The following is a 20,272-nucleotide window of genomic DNA, read 5'->3' as shown; positions in this document are numbered from 1 at the left end:
AAATATCCACATAAAGCGAAAAAAATGATCAACACATAACATGAAATAACGGTGCCCATCAAAAGAGGTAACAGGAGCAGGCCCCAAACATCACAAAACAATAAATCCAAAAAGTTTGAACTTTTATAAGTGGAAGATGACAAAGGAAGTTTTGATGACTTCTCAATGGAACAGGAATCACAATTAAAAGAACTAAAATTATCTAGTAAAGGTAAACGGTATTTGGATAACATTGACTTTAACAACTGAGAGTGAGGATGCCCCAAGCGTTGATGCCAAGTGATGGAAGAGGCACAAGTAGTAGAGAAAGCAACTTTTGAAATTGGTTGTATCCGCGGAAGCTCGAATGAATAAAGACCGCCTTTACTTGGACCCGTGAGGAGGGTGGTGTGAGTTATCTCGTCCTTCACAGCAAAAAAGGAGGTGTGAAATTCAAAATAGAAGTTATTGTCTTGACAAAAATTTTGAACAGAGAGTAGATTTTGTTTAATTTTGGGAACATGAAGGATGTTTGTAAGCGAGAAAGATTTTGTGGGAGCATAAAGTTTAGAGGAACCAATGTGGAGGATGGGCAAACCTGTACCATTGCCAACGTGAATGTTGTCATTGCCATAATAAGTGTCATAATTTTCAAATGTAGAAATATCAGGGGTAACATGATGACTCGAACCAGTGTCAGGTAGCCAAGAACCTGTTTGTGAGCGGAAGTCTGCAAAATTCACAGAGGGCTGTGTTTTTGGTCGCATAGTTGAGGGGTCACGGTTTGGGCATTCGGACGGAACGTGACCTATGCCATACCGATTACATGTACCATAAACTGTATTTTGGTTGGAAGCCCAACTGAATTGAGATCGGTTTCCCCTTCCTTGTTGTCAGTTTCCTCTCCCACGACCAGATCTGTTATTGAAAGGGCGATCCCGATTGTTTCCCGAGCGTTGTGTGTAGTGAGCTTGTGGCGAGGATATGTTTGTCAGTGGCTGAAGTTGGAAACCCAACTGTTGAGCAAGTTGCTGAACAACATGAAGAGTTTCAGTGGGGAGAGATGACCCGGTTGTGCTAGATTTATGAGAGGGAACAGCAGTTATAAAGGCTTGGGCAGGCGAGACTTCGGTGGGCATTTTTTTGATCATGAAATCATGATCTGCCAAGAGGCCATGGAGTTCTGAGAAGGCAGTGGGGAATTGTCGTGCCAGGAGCATGGATTTAAGGCCATTGTATTCATCCCTAAGTCCTGAAATAACCAGCATGACAAGGTCTTTTTCCTTGATGGGTTCACCAATGTTTGCTAAAGCATCAGAATATTCTTGTGCACGAGTCAAGTAGGTAGAAGAGGATTCATCACCCTTCATTGTTATCTTTAAAAGTTGTGTTTTTAAAGTGTATTCACGTGAAGAAGTATGGGGTGCATAAGCTCGTTCAAGGGACAACCAAAGTTCACGAGATGAATTACCTTGAACATGTTGAAAAGATGCTTCAGAGATAGTAGACAAAATCAACATCCGTACATGGGCATCGTTGTGAACCCATGCTGCGTTTTCTGGATTGGGTTGAGATGAAGACACCTGTTGGCCATCTTTACCAGATGAAGTGGTAGTGACTGTAATTGCTGGAGGACATTCGATGGAACCATCAACATAACCGTACAAATCATTTGTGATCAGGAAGGGTTGGATCATTGTTTTCCAATACCCGTAATTTGTTGGTGATAAGGTGAATCCGAACTTGTGTGAATTGTGAGAGGTTTTCTCAGATGAAGAGAAAGGAGTAATAGGAGCCATGTATTAATCAAAGAGAAGAGAAGGGTGAGTGTATCAACTGTCGACACATAGGAGAGATGAGGCAGGGAAGAGGCAGCCGTAGGGTAGATTAGGGTTAGGCTCTGATACCAAGATAAACTTGGTAATTGAATATTGTAATTGATTCATAAGATAACGAGTACAAGGATATATATATATACAAAATATATTTTCACTCTACACCCTCAACATATATATATATATATATATATATATATATATATATATATATATATATATATATATATATATATATATATATATATATATATATATATATATATATATATACGTCTAATAATTATAAATGGCCGTTTGGCTTTTTTTTTCTTCAAATTGCTAGAAACTCTCGACTGCTCCAGTTATCATTAATACCTATCAAACATTTTGCATGTATATTAAATAAATATATTAATTAAAAAAACAAACTAATCAGCAAAGTGAAGTTTGGTTTTGTAGCTTAGAGAATTATAATTGGTAATTTAGCTTTTTTTTTTTTTTTTTTGAATTTGAAAGATACTCTTGATTGCAACATTTATCATTAATAACTTATTAGACATTTTGTATGTATATTAAATAAAAAACAAACTAACCACCAAAATGAAGTTTGGTTTTGTACCTTAGAAAATAATAAATTACTAGAAACTCTCGACTACTCCAATTATCATTAATACCCTATCAGACGTTTTGCCTGTATATTAAATAAATTATTTAATTAAAAAAAACAAAGTAATCAACAAAGTGAAGTTTGGTTTTGTACCTTAGAGAATAATAAACAGTCATTAAGCTTTTTTTTTTTCAAATTGTTAGAAATTCTCAACCGCTCCAGTTATCATTAAAATTCTATCAGACATTTTGCATGTATATTAAATAAATAAATAATTTAAAAAATAAGAAACAAACTAATTAGCAAACTATTTATAAAATGGTCACATTTGGGGTTTTTTTTTTCTTTTTCAAATTGCTAGAAACTCTCGATTGCTCTAGTTATCATCAATACCTTATCAGACTTTTTTGCATGTATATTAAATAAATAAATTAATTAATACCTTATCAGACTTTTGTACCTTAGAGAATTATAGATGGTCATCTGGCTTTTTTTTTAATTATAAATAAAATAATTAAAAAAAACAAAATAAAAAACATAGTGAAGATTGATTTGGTACCTTAGAGAATTATAAATGGTCATTTTGATTTTTTTTCAAATTGCTAGAACTCTCAACTGCTTAATACCCTATCCGACATTTTGCATGTGCATTAAATAAATAAATTAATTAAAAAAGAAAAAACAAACTAATCAGCAAAGTGAAGTTTGGTTTTGTACCTTAGAGAATTATAAATGGTCATTTAACTTTTGTTTTTCAAATTGCTAGAAAATCTCGACTGCTCCAGTTATCATTAACACCCTCCCTATCAAACATTTTGTATGTATATTAATTCAAGAAATTAATTAAAAAAAAAAAAAGACAAACTAATCAGCAAAATGAAGTTTGGATTTGTACCATAGTGAATTGTAAATGGCCGTTTGGCTTTTTTTTTTTTTTCAAATTGCTAGAAACTCTCGACTGCTCCAGTTATCATTAATACCCTATAAAATTTTTTGCATGTATATCAAATAAATAAAAATATTAAATAAAAAAACAAACTAATCAGCAAGGTGAAGTTTGGTTTTGTATCTTAGAGAACTATTAACGGTAATTTGGCGTTTTATTTACAATTGTAACTGCTCCATTAATCATTAATAACCTATCAGTCATTTTGCATATATATTAAATAAATTAATTAATTAAAAAATAAAAAACAAAGTAATCAGCAAAATGAAGTTTGGTTTTGTACCTTAGAGAATTATAAATGGTCATTTGGCTTTTTTTTTTCAAATTGCTAGAAACTCTCGGTTGCTTTAGTTATCATTAATAACCTATCAAACATTTTGCATGTATAATATATAAATAAATTAATTAAAAAAAACAAACTAATCAGCAAAGTGAAGTTTGGTTTTGTACCTATCATACATTTTGCATGTATAATATATAAATAAATTAATTAAAAAAACAAACTAATCAGCATAGTGAAGTTTGGTTTTGTACTTTAAAGAATTATAAATGGTCGTTTGGCTTTTTTTTTCATATTGCTAGAAAATTTCAACCTCTTAACACCCTATCAAACATTTTGCATGTATATCAAATAAAGAAATTAAATAAAAAAAAAAAAGACAAACTAATCAGCAAAAAGAAGTTTGGCTTTATAACTTAGAGAATTATAAATGGTCATTTGGTTTTTTTTTTTCAAATTATTAGAAACTCTCGAGTGCTCCAGTTATCATTAATACATTATCAAACATTTTGCATATATATCAAATAAATAAAAAACTAATCAGCATGGTGAAGTTTGGTTTTGTACCTTAGAGATTATAAATGGTAATTTAGCTTTTTTTTTTTTTTTACAATTGTTAGATACTTTCGACTGCTCCATTTATCATTTTGCATTTCGCTTTTTTATTTAAATTGCTAGAAACTCTCGACTGCTCCGGTTATCATTAATATCTTATCAGACATTTTGCATATATATTAAATTAATTAATTAATTAAAAAAACAAAGTGAAGTTTGGTTTTGTAGCTTATAGAATTATAAATGGTCATTTGGCTGTATTTAAAAATTACTAGAAACTCTCGACTGCTCCAGTTATCATTAATACCCTATCAGACATTTTGCATGTATATTAAATAAATAAAATAAAATAAAACAAACTAATAAGTAAAGTGAAATTTGGTTTTGTACCTTAAAGAATTATAAATGGTCATTTGGCTTTTTTTTCAAATTGCTAGAAACTCTCGACTGCTCCAGATATCATTAATACCCTATCAAACATTTTGCATGTATATTAAATATATAATTAAATTTAAAAAAACAAAACAAACAAATCACCAAAGTTGGTTTTTTACCTTGGAGTATTATATATAGTCATTTGGCTTCCTTTTTATAATTGGTAAAACTCTCGACTGCACCATAATACCTTATCAGAAATTTTGCATGTATATTAAATAAATAAATTAATTAAAAAAAACAAAATAATCAGCAATGTGAAGTTTGGTTTTGTACCTTAGAGAATTATAAATGGTCATCTGTTTTTTTTTTCAAATTGCTAGATATTCTCTCTTGCTCTAGTTATCATTAATACCCTATCAGATATTTTGCATGCATTTGAAATAAATAAACAAATTAAAAAAAAAACCAAAATAATCAGAAAGTAAAGTTTGGTTTTGTACCTTAGAGAATTAGAAATGATTATTTGGCTTTTTTTTTCAAATTGCTAGATACTCTCGAGTGCTCCAGTTATCATTAATATCATATCATACATTATTAATTAATTTAAAAAAAAAAAAACAAACAAATCAGCAAAGTGAAGTTTGGTTTTATACCTTAGAGAATTATAAATGGTCATTTGGCTGTTTTTTAAAATTACTAGAAACTCTCGACTGCTCCAGTTATCATTAATACCCTATCAGGCATTTTGCATGTATATTAAATAAATAAATAAATAAATAAAATAAAATAAAACAGACTAATAAGTAAAGTGAAGTTTGGTTTTGTACCTTGAAACTCTCGACTGCTCCAGTTATCATTAATACCCTATCAAACATTTTGCATGTATATTAAATATATAATTAAATTTCAAAAAACAAAACAAACAAATCACCAAAGTTGGTTTTTTACCTTAGAGAATTATATATAGTCATTTGGCTTCCTTTTTATAATTGGTAAAACTCTTGACTGTTCTACAATACCTTATCAGAAATTTTGCATGTATATTAAATAAATAAATTAATTAAAAAAAAAACAAAACAATCAGCAATGTGAATTTTGGTTTTGTACCTTGGAGAATTATAAATGGTCATCTGTTTTTTTTTAAATTGCTAGATATTCTCTCTTGCTCTAGTTATCATTAATACCTAATCAGATATTTTGCATGTATTTGAAATAAATAAACAAATTAAAAAAAACCAAAATAATCATAAAGTGAAGTTTGGTTTTGTAACTTAGAGAATACATTTGGCTTTTTTTCCTAAATGCTACAAACTCTCGACTGCTCCACTTATCATTAATACCCTATCAAGCATTTTGCATGTATATTAAATAAATAAATAAAATAAAATAAATAACAAACTAATCAACAAAGTGAAGTTTGGTTTTGCACCTTAGAGAATTATTAATGGTCATTTGGCTGTTTTTTTTTAAATTGCTAGAACCTGTCGACTGCTCCAGTTATCATTAATACCCTATTAGACATTTTGCATGTATATTAAATAAATAAATAAATTAAAAAACAAACTAAGTACCAAAGTGAAGTTTGGTTTTGTACCTTAGAGAACTATAAATGGTCATTTGGCTTTTTTTTTCAAATTGTTAGATACTCTCGAATGCTCCAGTTATCATTAATACCTTATCAGACATTTTGCAGAAAGCTTAAATAAATTAAATAATTTAAAAAAAAAACAAGCAAATCAGCAAAGTGAAGTTTGGTTTTGTAGCTTATAGAATTATAAATGTTCATTTGGCTGTATTTTAAAATTACTAGAAACTCTCGACCGCTCCAGTTATCATTAATACACTATCAGACATTTTGCATGTATATTAAATAAATAAATAAAATAAAATAAAATAAAACAAACTAATAAGTAAAGTGAAGTTTGGTTTTGTACCTTGAAGAATTATAAATGGTCATTTGGCTTTTTTTTCAAATTGCTAGAAACTCTTGACTGCTCCAGATATCATTAATACCCTATCAAACATTTTGCATGTATATTAAATATATAATTAAATTTAAAAAAACAAAACAAACAGATCACCAAAGTTGGTTTTTTACCTTAGAGTATTATATATAGTCATTTGGCTTCCTTTTTATAATTGGTAAAACTCTCGACTGCTCCATAATACCTTATCAGAAATTTTGCATGTATATTAAATAAATTAATTAATTAAAAAAAACAAAATAATCAGCAATGTGAAGTTTGGTTTTGTATCTTAGAGAATTATAAATGGTCATCTGTTTTTTTTTTCAAATTGCTAGATATTCTCTCTTGCTCTAGTTATCATTAATACCCAATCAGATATTTTGCATGTATTTGAAATAAATAAACAAATTAAAAAAAAACCAAAATAATCAGAAAGTAAAGTTTGGTTTTGTAACTTAGAGAATACATTTTGCTTTTTTTTCCTTAATGCTACAAACTCTCGACTGCTCCACTTATCATTAATACCCTATCAAGCATTTTGCATGTATATTAAATAAATAAATAAAATAAAATAAAAAAACAAACTAATCAGCAAAGTGAAGCTTGGTTTTGTACCTTAGAAAATTATAAATGGTCATTTGGCTTTTTTTTCTTCAAAATTGCTAGAAACTCTAGACTACTCCCGTAATCATTAAGACCCTATCAACTGCTCCTGTTATAATTGATACCCTATCATACATTTGCAGATATATTAAATAAAAAAAACAATTAAATAAAAAAACAAACTAATCAGCAAAGTGAAATTTTGTTTTTTACCTTAGCGAATTATTTATGGTCATTTGTTCTTTTTTTTTTTTTTCAAATTGCTAGAAACTCTTGACTGCTCCGGTTATCATTAATACCCTATCAAACATTTTGCATGTACATTAAATAAATAAATAAATTACAAAAAATAAAAACAAAATAATCAACAAAGTGAAGTTTGGTTTGTACCTTTAAGAATTATAAATGCTCATTTGCCTTTTTTTTTTTTCAAATTGCTAGAAACTCTTGACTGCTCCGGTTATCATTAATAATCTATCAGACATTTTGCTAAATAAATAAATTAAAAAAAAAACTAATCAACAAAGTGAAGTTTGGTTTTGTACCTTAGAGAATTATAAATGGTCATTTGGTTTTTTTTTTCAAATCACTAAAACTTCCGATTGCTCCGGTTATCATTAACCCTGTCAAACATTTTGCATGTATATTTAACAAATAAATAAATAATTAACAAAACAAACTAATTCGCAGAATGAAGTTTGGTTTTGTACCTTTTAAATGGTCATTTGGCTTTTTTTTTCTAATTGCTACAAACTCTCGACTGCTCCAGTTATCATTAATGGTCATTTGGCTTTTTTTTTTCAAATCTACAAACTCTCGACTGCTTCAGTTGTCATTAATACACTATCAGACATTTTCCATGTATATTAAATAAATAAATAAATTTAAGAAAAAAAAAGCAAACTAATCAACAAAGTGAAGTTTGGTTTTGTACCTTAGAGAATTATAAATGGTAATTTGGCTTTTTTTTTTCAAATTGTAGAAACTAATGACAGCTCCAGTTATCATTAATACCCTATCAGACATTTTGCATGTATATTAAATAAATAAATAAAATAAAATAAAACAAACTAATAAGTAAAGTGAAGTTTGGTTTTGTAACTTAAAGAATTATAAATGGTCATTTGGCTTTTTTTTTTCAAATTGCGAAAAACTCTCGACTGTTCCGGTTATCATTAATACCCTATCAGACGTTTTGCATGTATATTAAATATATAATTAAATTTCAAAAAACAAAACAAACTAATCTCCAAAGTTGGTTTTTTACCTTATAAGTAGTCATTTAACTTTTTTTTTTTTTTTTTTTTTCAAATTGGTAAAACTCTCGACTGCTCCATTTATCATTAATACTTTATCTGAAATAAATAAATAAAACAATTAAAAAAAACAAAATAATTAGACAGTAAAGTTTGGTTTTGTACCTTAGAGAATTATAAAATATCATTTGGCTTTTTTTTCTCAATGCTACAAACTCTTGACTGCTCTGGTTATCATTAATACCCTATCAAACATTTTGCATGTATATTAATAAATAAATAAAATAAAATAAAAAACAAACTAATCAGCAAAGTGAAGTTTGGTTTTGTACCTTTGAAAATTATAAATGGTCATTTGGCTTTTTTTTTTCTTCAAAATTGCTAGAAACTCTAGACTACTCCAATAATCATTAACGACCCTACGAGACATTTTGCATGTATATTAAATAAATAAATAAATTTAAAAAAAAAAAAAAAAGATAAACAAACTAATCACCAAAGTGCCATTTGGTCTGTTACCTTAGAGAATTATAGGTGGTCATTTGGCTTTTTTTTTAAATTGATAAAAACTCTCAACTGCTCCTGTTATCATTGATACCCTATCATACATTTTGCATGTAAATTAAATAAAAAAACAAACTAATCAACAAAGTGAAATTTGGTTTTTTACCTTAGCGAATTATTTATGGTCATTTGTGCTTTTTTTCTCACATTGTTAGAAACTCTCGAGTGCTCCCGTTATCATTAATACCCTATCAAACATTTTGCATGTACATTAAATAAATAAATTAATTACAAAAAATAAAAACAAAATAATCAACAAAGTGATGTTTGGTTTGTACCTTTGAGAATTATAAATGCTCATTTGGCTTTTTTTTTTTCAAATTGCTAGAAACACTTGACTGCTCCAGTTATCATTAATACTCTATCAGACATTTTGCTAAATAAATAAATTAATTAATTAATTAAAAAAACAAACTAATAAGCAAAGTGAAGTTTGGTTTTGTACCTTAGAAAATTAGCATATGCAGCAATACAATTAAGAAAGTTCATCTTCCATAAGAGTGTTGATATTGGGATAATATCAGAAAAACCCTAGGATCAAATAAAAAGTAAGTCGCAAACAGGACAAATGAATAAAGTAAGTGAACTATCAAATCTGATGTAAGGATTGTTTCTTTTTGATTTAATATATTAAGTAAGAAAACCTGACTTAATTGATGAATATTGCCAAAATTGTTTGTTGATTGTAAATGTAAAATGCAATGTCTCAAAGGCAACAAAATGACGAATATAACGCTCTAAGTGGTAATAAAAAAAATATAAAAGTTTTCATTTCAAAGTAAAATGCCCAAAAAGAAGAAAAATTAAAAATATAAGTTAGATATTGAAAGTATAGCGCTATACAATGTTTTAATCGGAAAAATATGGAAGCAAAAGTTGGTAACCAGAACCAAACAAGATTAGATTTTCAAAGTGCAATAACTTAATTGGGAAAAAGATGAAAATAAAATGCTATTTGTAAGAAAATCAAACAAGTTTTCAAAGTACAATGACATAATAAGAAAAAAAAAGTTTTTAAAGGTATAATGCTATAAATAGTAACCAAAATCAAACATGTTTCCATATTGAATAAGGAATTGTAAGTAAGTATGATCTTTAAAGAAATGTAAGTATGTTGCTATTATGGGTAAAAACTAAAAAGTAAAGTATATTGCCTACATTGGTAAAAAGAATGAAGTATGTTGCTACTTCTTGAAATAAATAAAAAAATAATGTGTTTTTTTTAATTTATTTTTTTTAATAAAAATTACCGAGAGGGTGAGAGGGTATTTTTAAGGAAAGAGAGGAATTCCGTTGAAAATGGAAATGAAAGAGTTTACAAAATTGTCATTTTCATTAATTTAACATCTAGGTTGTTAGAGTTTGATGACCCATGTACTAAAAAGCATTATGAAACTATGAAAAAAGGACCAAAATTGCAAAATGATTCTATTTTGGACCTAAACCACCAACCTGACAATAAGGACAGATTTAAAGCGGAGGGAATGCTAGACCTGAAATTAAGCAGATAACATTTCAAAAATCATGAACAGCATAGCTGAGGCTAATGAGTTGAGGTTTGGTATCCAAATAGGAATATATAAAATAAACAATCTAATAGACCATACATTACAAAAAAACATAACAAAAAACAGATAGAAACTAAAAAAGACCACATTCACACGCATAGGGGGCCTCAAAAAAGACCAATGATATCAACACAAATCCAGAAAATTCAAGACATCATTATCCAGGTTTTTCTTGTGTTTGATGAATTATAACCCTAACATGTTAAAGTTTTAATCTTTATTACCTTTCATTCAAGTTATGATCATTAAATAATTAGATCTTATGATTCAACAAATCATAGAGTTAGACAAATAAAGTTAATAACTTTGGAAGTGTTAGAAAGCATTAATAATCCATATTGTGTGATTGAATCGCATCATTCTTATTTCAATTTATTTTTATATTAGTTTTGTATTCAACTTGTGCTTGATCACTACATAGTAGTTCATAAATTGAGAAACACTAGATTTCTAAATCATAGTAACTAGTATTAATTAATTCGAAGCCGATATAAATTGTCTAGTAGATATCAACCACAAGTGACAGGAGCACTCTTTAATATTTGAAGTAAAAACTATTTTCTTTGTTTGCTTAGTCGTTATTTGATTTAAGTTAGTTGAACTTGCAAAAATCAGTAAAAAACCCCCTAATTTACTTGTTTTATTTAGTTAATTATGAGTAGTTATTTTATTAGCTAAAATTTTGTTCCCTGTGATCGACACCCGACTTACCCAAATATAAGTTTTTATCCAATAGTTTTATTAAGATTTGAAACAAAACAAAGGTTTTCATTCTAAATCTAGCAGACATATGTACAATACGAGCAGATCTAGTAGCCCTAGTAGACTGACCACTTTAAGGAGGACATGTATTAAATGGACCACTTTCCTCGGACATTGTAGAAGAATTAGGAAACATCTCACTAGAAGAAGGCACATGTGTCTCGCCAGTCTGGTTGCTGACATAAAAGGGACTAGTCCCATCCAGATATTGGTATGCATCCAACTGATGGACATCCCTCAAGTTACCTAGACTAGAATTATCAAGTAAAGAACTAGATTACAGCGACTCATCATAGGAAAAAGGATCACTAGAGCATAAAGGAGCATTGGATTTATTAGTCACAGATGAAGACTACAGCTTTAAAGGAAATACAGACTCATAAAACTTTACATCTGTGGAAACAAACATAAGATACGAATCAAGACTAAGAACTTTATATCCTTTTTTTATAAGAATAACCAAAAAATATACATTTATCAGCCCTTTCAGAAAATTTATCCAAATTATTCAATTTTGTTGCAAAACACAAACATCCAAAAACTCTAAGTTTATCAAAGGTAGGAGATGTGAACACATGAAGTTTGATGCATAATTCCTTTAGACTCAAATAATTGTTTCATCTTATTATTTAAAAACTCGTTTCTATTATCTGACCTAACTGTTTTAATTTTAACTTCACACTAATTTAAAAGAATATTGAAAAACACAAGAACACAATCAAAAACTTCATCCTTTAACCTCAAAAAATAAACCCAAGTAGCTCTAGTATAATCATCCATAATGGTTTAGAAATATCTAAATCCTTCTATAGTTGTCACTCTATAAGGGGCCCATACATCTAGATGAATTAACTCACCAAGATGTGAGGTGACATGTTGACTAACAGGAAATGACTCTCTGGTTTGTTTAGCTTTATGACATACATCACAAGGAGGAAGAGTATCATTTTCAAAATTAAGTTTATGTTTTAAAGAACCTAAAGCTTGATCAGAAAGATGACCAAGTTTGTTATGCCATGCAAGTTTAGAAACACAACAAATGGATGAGGAATTATTAATCCTAAAAGGATTACCTGAAGGCACACTATTCATGTAATAGAGACCTCCAGATTCTCTACCATTCCCCACCATCTCCTTTGATTGTAAACACTGAATTTTACAACTATATTCATTAAAAATGACCTCACAATTACTATCTTTACATACTTTATAAACAGATAACAATCTTCTCAATTTTAAGGAACTAGATATGTCCATATTACCAATCTTCTCAATTTTAGCAGAAGTACCATTAGGATGACTAACAAAAAGATTCAATTTAGACATATCCACAGTGTCATGAAGATATTCAAAAGCAAGCATATGTTGATTGGCTCCTGAATCAACAATCCACTTTTGAGAATCAATAGAAGAATTAAAAGCTTGAAATAAGCAATTACCTGTCATATTAGCACTAGCAGATGCTTCCTCATTAAGTTGCTTATCATTTATAAGTTGTAAAAACTTGATGTACTGTTCCTTAGTAACCTGATGAAACTCAGAATCTCCAACAGAATCAGTTAAGTTAGGAGCATTAGAGCTCCCAGAAGAAGTGGTAACAGAGTTAACATAGAAGGTTTTTTGATTATTTGACTCGCTTCTTTGCTGAAAGTCTTTTGGATATCCTATTATCTTGTAACATTTTTCAATTGAATGATCTTTAATACCACAATTCTTACACTAAACAACTTGATTTTTATTCTTATTAGAACTATTGGAGTTAAACCTATTATTAAACATACTATTGAAAGCAGTAGACTGAGACTTAGATGAAAGTAGAGATGACTGAATAGAAGACAAAGAACCATTTCTTTGAAGAGATGCTTCTCTAGACAATATAGAAAATGCAGTTTTAACATTAGGTAAAGGTTCTAAGTAAAATATGATTCTTGACTTATAGAAAATGCAGTTTTGACAAAGAGAAGATCATCAAAATTAACTTGATCATCCTTTCCACTTCTACTAGGAGGTTCAAAAGAACCAGCCATAAGGACAAATTAATCACAAACAAAAACCAGGCAAACAAATAACCAACAGGTAATCAGACAAAGAAGGACTCAGACAATCAAGAAATCTAGTGTTCACAAGACAACCAGGATCTCCCAATCATAATATGAAAAGAGATAAGAAAAGGAACAAGAAATCCCTCACAGTGCTATTAGGATGAAGCCTCGAAGGATCGACTCTATTTGTCCGTTCTCTACTTAGGGTTTATCGGTGATGAAATCCGACCCTTAGAGAGTTATTTCAGACAAACAGATTAATCAACCGAAGTTCAGCCGACTACAGTTCAATAAGATGTTCAAGAGCAAGCGACCAACACAAGCAACACGTGAACCAACCTGCAACAAACCACAAAGAAACTCACAGTACCAGAATCTTAAAGACAAATATCCGTTCCAGTGTGAACGATAATGAGGAAACCCTAAATCGAAACGATCAACCGAAAAACATAAATTGTGAAGAAACAACAGAAAATAAGAAAGGAGTTAGAAACAACCTTTTATGATGGAGTTTGGAGAAGAAAATCACCGATGAACATCGAAGAAGAAGAAAATGGTGCCTTCAGTAAATGATTCATGTGTTTGGAAACCTGAGATAATGACTTTCAATGAGTATAATAATAATAATACATCATAAAGTAGTGATATTGTAAAAAAAACAATTGACCTCCATATCAAGCCTAGGATAAGTGAAAGAAAAGACAATCTCCTTAACAAACCTACGTAAAAAAAAACAACATTTTAATATACTTACTACATATTATTTATTAGATTAAAATTAATAAAATGTGAACTTTTGTTTACGAGACTGAAGAAGCTGTTTTAATTGTTCCCATCTCACAACATTAACATCTTTTCCACTAGAAGAGCGCCTATCATCTTGCCATTTTCCTCTAAGCTCTGAGAAAGATAAATAAATTTTAATTCTTATAAACATTTCTTAATTTGATTATTTAATCCAGATTGCATTTTAATATTGCATACATTCATCGGGAATCATAAGTAACTGGTGGCTACAAAGTAATTTCTTCTCAAAAAAGTCAGAATTCGATCTCCTGCAGATATTAATAGGAAAATTTAACTTAATATTTGATATTTATAGAGGATTTCATAGTTACACAAGAAAAGGATGAAGTGCAGAACCCAGAAGAGAAACCTTTGATTTACTATTGTTGTTACGTACCCTGAACAATAACAAAAAAGATTATTAAGAATCTTATCTAACACTAGAAAAAATTTAGATATGAATAGCTAAATGTTTAAATCCAACCTTGTAGACACGAAAATAGTCAGCAGTAGCTCTCTTCTGTTCATTATTCAAGCTGATATATATATATTCAAGATTGGTTATATATAAAGTTATGGAAAACATTAAAAGCTTATATTGTAAAAGTTTTACAGTTTTATTACTTTCTTGCTTTTCCATCACAAACCCAACAATGAACACCACTGTATAACCACAGTATATGATTGAAACCAAAATCATCTGAATAAATTAGAAAATGGATTCGGTTAATGTAGTAAAATGATACTAAAGGAACTACACAGAGAAGCTTTAGATTTTAATGTATAAGCAAGTAAAGCAACACAAACTTACTATAACAAACACTAGCTCTCTTTCCATAGGGATAGGGTTGTCCCCAGATCGTAGCCTCTTTGAAGGCGGTTGAAACATGAATCAATAAGCAAACACCACTAAATAGAGGGAGCCTATTACATAATCTTACATCAGAATCTCATTTGGTATCTACTAAAAGTTTTTTTCATAGATTACCATTTCCGTATGACAGCCATTTGAACATATCAATTCAATAATCTCATCATCCTGGAGAATCCTCTTTTCAAGGATCAAATGAGAGACCTAAAACTAACGAACCCAATTTTAAAATTAGGGCATATTCAGCAAAACTAGCTGGAAGCCGTAGCTTATATTTTTGTATCCGAGTGTTCAGCAAAAGTAGTTGGAACCCATTTAAAACATGTAAAATTACATAAAAGGACATCTTTGTAAAATATAAAATAGAAACATGATTTAAAAAAAAAAAAAAAAAAAAAAAAAAAAACAAAGGTAATTAAGTTAATTTGCAAAAATATAAAAGAGCTTTTGGTTAAACTCTACTTGATGTAACTTTTGGATTTGGAGCTAAAAGCTAGAAGCTCCTCCTCTACTGCTATCTAAGCTTTTTTTTTTTGAGGGTTTTTCTTAAAATCTAAAAGTACAATCTCATATAGCAGCTTCGTAGTCAAAAGTGTTTACTATTAAAACTTTCAACATCAGATATGAGAAATTCAAATTTCTCTAGCTGTTCAACAAGTTATAATTTTCAGGTTTAATGTTACAGCATTTTAAAATATGAGAAATGGTTAAATTTTCAAAGTAGGGTGCCTTTATAAGAAGAAAACAAATTAAAATTGTATAATGTCTTAAGAAGAAAATATAATGCTAAATCTGCTAAGATTTTCAAAATACAATGTCTTAATAAAAAATAAATCGAGAATATAATGTTATTATAGTTTATGTTTTCAAAATATAAAACATTTGAAGTATAGTAAAAAGGTAATCAAACTACAATGTTATTTATAGTAAAAATGCAATGCTTGGTTGGGCTTTTAAAATGCAATGTCTTTATGATATAAACTCTATCCAATATAAAACAAGTTTAGATTTTCAAATTACAATGTCTTTTCAGGTTAGAAGTTTAAAATGCAAAGATAGAAAACAAAATAGAAAGTATAATGTTTTAATTGAGTAGACTTTGATAAGACAGTGTTATACTTGGCTAAATTCTCAAAGTCAACATCTTAATCTAAGTGCAGTTGCTTAATAGGAAAAAAACTACTGAAAGCATAATGCAATAGTTGATAACCAAAATAAAAAATATATATATAAAAAATATAACAAAAAAAAAAGTTCAGATTGTATAAGTACATTGTCTCAATAGGTTAGATTCTCAAAGTGAAACTCCTAAAAGGAAAATAATCAAAAGTGCATCTTAATAAGTTAGATTTTTAGAGTATGTGAGATTGGTTAAATTATCAAAGTTAAATGCCCTAATAGGGAAAAAGTTAGTAGGTTTCAATGTATTAATAGTTTAACTTTTGAAATGATGCTATAACAGGTAGAATTTCAAAGTATATTGCATGGCTTTTTCATTAATACCCTATCAGACATTTTGCATGTATATTAACTAATCAGCAAAGTTCTTTTTTTAAATTAAAAAAATAAAAAATCCTAAATGAAACTAACCTTGCAAGCACTAGCACTTCAGCCTGAGAATTAGCATATGCAGCAATAAAATTAAGAAATTTCAACTTCCATAAAAGTGTTGATCTTGGGATAATATATATCAGACAAACCCTAGAATCAAATAAAAAGCAAGTAGCAAACAGAACAATTTGAATAAAGTAAGTGAACTATCAAATCTGATGTAAGGGCTGTTTCTTTTTTAGTTGATATGTTAAGAAAATCTGGCTTAATGTATTCAGACATCAATCATTTATCTGTTTGTCATTCTTCTTTTTTCCTCCAAACTCATCTCATGTTAGAATTCTTTGTTGATTGTAAGTATAAAATGCAATGTCTCAAAGGCAATAAAATGAAAATATAACGCTCTAAGTTGTAATAGAAAAAATATAACAAATTTTCATGTCAAAGTAAAATGCCCAAAACGAACAAAAATTAAAAATTGAAAGTATAGTGCTTTAATAGAAAATATAATGTTGGAAATATACAATGTCTTAATCGGAAAAATATGAAAGTAAAAGTTGGTAACAAGATTAGATTTTCAAAAGTGCAATAAGAAAAAAAAAATGCTATTTGTAAGAAAATCAAACAATTTACCTCTTCAACCCCCAAAGGATGCTGCTGTGGCTTTCCCCATACCAGTGATAACTTATCAAACTGCCAAAAATAAATGAAAATCAATAAGTTTGTCATGATGGAGTAACAATTATACGAGAGCAAATCCTAATTATTTTTGGTAGAAAAGCATCTTTTCTTAATTTAATTTTTTGATAAAATAAAAGCAGCTCGAGAGGATCAGAGGGTATTTGGGAACTATGGTGACATGACATCATTAAGGGCCATATAAATCTCCTCCTTTCATTTTGACCATGGCTTTGACTTTGACTTTGACTTTGAACATGACCATCAACAACGCTGTCACACAAAGAATGGAAGGATCTCGGGCAGGGCAGGGTCGTGAGTTTTTATTGGCTCTGCCCGCTGCCCGAATGATTGTTTGTCTTCTGATTGTTATCAGAGGGAGAGCCTCTGAATGAAGATGAAGGTGTTCCATTTGCAAGACAAACTTCTTTGAAAGCTATTCAAAGGAAAATACATCCGTGTCTTTCTGATGATCTGAAACAAAAAATGACTTATTATAACTTTTAAACACATCAGATATCAGACGCAATTTTTTAAAGGAAAGATATGAATTTTGTTGGGCTTGCTTGAACATGGAAAAAGTGTTTACAGTTTGTCTTTGATTCCTCTGATTTGCATTGTAATATCAGAGCATTTACAGATAAACTTTATGCAAATGAGAAACAGACCATCAAACCAATTAAATTTAAAAAAAAAAAACAAAACAAAACAAACTATTATATATAGTCATTTGGCTTTCTTTTTTACCTTAGACCTATCAGACATTTTGCATGTATATTAAATATATAATTAAATTTAAAAAAACAAAACAAATTATTATATATAGTCATTTGGCTTTCTTTTTTACCTTAGACCTATCAGACATTTTGCATGTATATTAAATATATAATTAAATTTAAAAAAACAAAACAAATTATTATATATAGTCATTTGGCTTTCTTTTTTACCTTAGACCTATCAGACATTTTGCATGTATATTAAATATATAATTAAATTTAAAAAAACAAAACAAATTATTATATATAGTCATTTGGCTTTCTTTTTTACCTTAGACCTATCAGACATTTTGCATGTATATTAAATATATAATTAAATTTAAAAAAACAAAACAAATTATTATATATAGTCATTTGGCTTTCTTTTTTACCTTAGACCTATCAGACATTTTGCATGTATATTAAATATATGCACATAGGGGACCTCAAAGTGATATAAACACAAATCCAGAAAATTCAAGACATCATTATCTAGGTAACAAAATTTATCAGTGAAAAACAAAAAACAAAAAAAAAAAGGGTTATCCATTCCCCCACCGATCCATGTTATTAAAATTAAGTTACCAAATATAGCAATGCCAAAAAATAGGAAACTTGGAATACTTGTCATAGTAGCATTGTCATGTTTTAAAGTTAAACAAAACTAACTGTATATCTGTAAAAGACATTGATTGAACTTAGCAAGTGAAGTGCTAATAACTTTATCATACCCATCATATCTTATATATACAGTAGGTTCAACTCATTTCTGTCATGTCATCCAACAATTTCAAGTTATTGACCTGTAATTAAGTCAAAAAGAAACAGCAGTTTTGTCATGATGTGACTAAGTACAATAAAGAAATCCAACAATTTTATCATGAACTTAATTTGGAAAGATTCATAAACTGGAAGTTTCTTACTCCTTGTTGATGATAAAATCCAACTGAGCCACCATAGTACGCCAGCCAATATGATCTGGTTGGACCTTTCATTTACTTACATAATAATGAAAGATTAACTCATGTTACTATATATAGATAGATGTTTCAAGTCTTTTATTATGAATGATAACATGACAGAGTAGATTTTGAAATTACAAATTTTCATTTACTTACTTACATAATAAATAAATCAACAAAAGTATGTTGCAAAATAAATCAAAAACACAATCAACTTTCTTGAGAAATCTCAGTGTCATACTCCTCTACACATGTATGTGTACATTGAACCATGATCATGGAATTTTATTTCCTTAAAAAGCATGCTACTGAAACACTAACTGGAAAATGGAAACATTTTACAAAAAAAGAGGTGAAAGACATAAAACATGAGAAAAGAGACTTGAGTTGTACACATACCATAACCTTTTTTTTTCAAAGAGACTCTTAAATAATGAAAAAAGAGTAATTACATTTCTTAAATGACGAATGAAATAATTTACCTCATCAGGAGTTTCCTCATGTCTATCAGAGCATGCAATCATCAACAAAATTCTTGCATTGGCTTTGATTGATGATTAAAAGCATACCACATGTGTCTGAAGAGGGTAATAACGTAATTTCAGCCAATTCAGCATATTATAACAAACTTTAATAACTAATTCATTTAGAACCAACTTACTGCCCTGATTCCTATATGAAAATATGGACATGATCCTGAATATGATGAATCCATGTTGTTCCTTTAAAAACATAAAGAGCGTTTCTGTATACACAAATCACATGTTTTATCTGATACAAAAAGGCAGAAATTGTCAGAAGCACATAAACTTAGAAACAAGAGTAAAATACAATTTTAGTCCTTGATTTATGAACTTGGGTCCTTATTTGAGGTTCTTATAACATTTATGGTCCCTGTTCCAAGTAAAGTAGCTATTATGGTCACCAAATACAGCTGATTTTTGCAATTTTAGTCCCAAAACTATTGTCATTTTAGTTTGGAACAAGGATCAAAAAAATATTACAAACCTCAGAAAAGGACCAAAATAGAAAACTATATGATACCAACTCTGTGGGTCAAAATCTGCCTACTGTCCAGCATCTTCAATTCCATGTCCTATTTCAATAATTAAAAAAAAAAAAAAAAGGTTATTTGGAGGATCATTAAATTACTTTAACTTGTAATATGTAATAAAAAAAATTGTTTTTCTTGCATTTAGCCCAATCATGGGTTTTATGCATGCATGAAATAGCAATATACTTTCATTTTATTGTCTATTATAGCATCTTACTTTGATTGCTATTTCTTAATTTTTTTAAAAATATTTACTTTAACCTGTAATATGTAAAGTACATTGCTCTATTA

General features: G+C 28.9%; 3 long non-coding RNA genes across 5 annotated transcripts; all 3 read right to left on the bottom strand.

Moving 5' to 3' along the window:
• Nucleotides 1-4,412: 4,412 nt before the first annotated feature.
• Nucleotides 4,413-7,543, bottom strand: LOC111915084 (uncharacterized). Of its 3 annotated transcripts, XR_008224183.1 has the most exons (12): nt 7,346-7,543; nt 7,145-7,258; nt 6,661-6,731; nt 6,497-6,576; nt 6,157-6,236; nt 5,992-6,073; nt 5,670-5,903; nt 5,511-5,581; nt 5,216-5,295; nt 4,739-4,957; nt 4,575-4,654; nt 4,413-4,492 (listed from the first exon to the last, which is right to left on the bottom strand). It is a non-coding gene; the product is annotated as an uncharacterized LOC111915084 (long non-coding RNA). The 3 variants fall into 3 exon arrangements; XR_008224181.1 differs by having other exon boundaries at nt 4,739-5,295; XR_008224182.1 differs by having other exon boundaries at nt 4,739-5,295; nt 5,511-5,567.
• Nucleotides 7,544-9,245: 1,702 nt separating this feature from the next.
• LOC122198180 (uncharacterized) lies at nt 9,246-15,343 on the bottom strand. Its single transcript, XR_006192077.2, has 9 exons — nt 14,735-15,343; nt 14,595-14,646; nt 14,481-14,508; nt 14,309-14,379; nt 14,129-14,224; nt 13,992-14,043; nt 12,722-13,914; nt 10,405-10,445; nt 9,246-9,483 (listed from the first exon to the last, which is right to left on the bottom strand). It is a non-coding gene; the product is annotated as an uncharacterized LOC122198180 (long non-coding RNA).
• Nucleotides 15,344-17,058: 1,715 nt separating this feature from the next.
• Nucleotides 17,059-20,025, bottom strand: LOC122198179 (uncharacterized). Its single transcript, XR_006192076.2, has 6 exons — nt 19,972-20,025; nt 19,589-19,698; nt 19,410-19,505; nt 18,889-18,963; nt 18,697-18,768; nt 17,059-17,684 (listed from the first exon to the last, which is right to left on the bottom strand). It is a non-coding gene; the product is annotated as an uncharacterized LOC122198179 (long non-coding RNA).
• Between the last annotated feature and the right edge of the window lie 247 nt (nt 20,026-20,272).

Source organism: Lactuca sativa, chromosome 5 (genome assembly GCF_002870075.4).
Source record: "Lactuca sativa cultivar Salinas chromosome 5, Lsat_Salinas_v11, whole genome shotgun sequence".
Classification (NCBI taxonomy): domain Eukaryota; kingdom Viridiplantae; phylum Streptophyta; class Magnoliopsida; order Asterales; family Asteraceae; genus Lactuca; species Lactuca sativa.
This window is presented reverse-complemented; position numbering and strand designations above follow the sequence as displayed.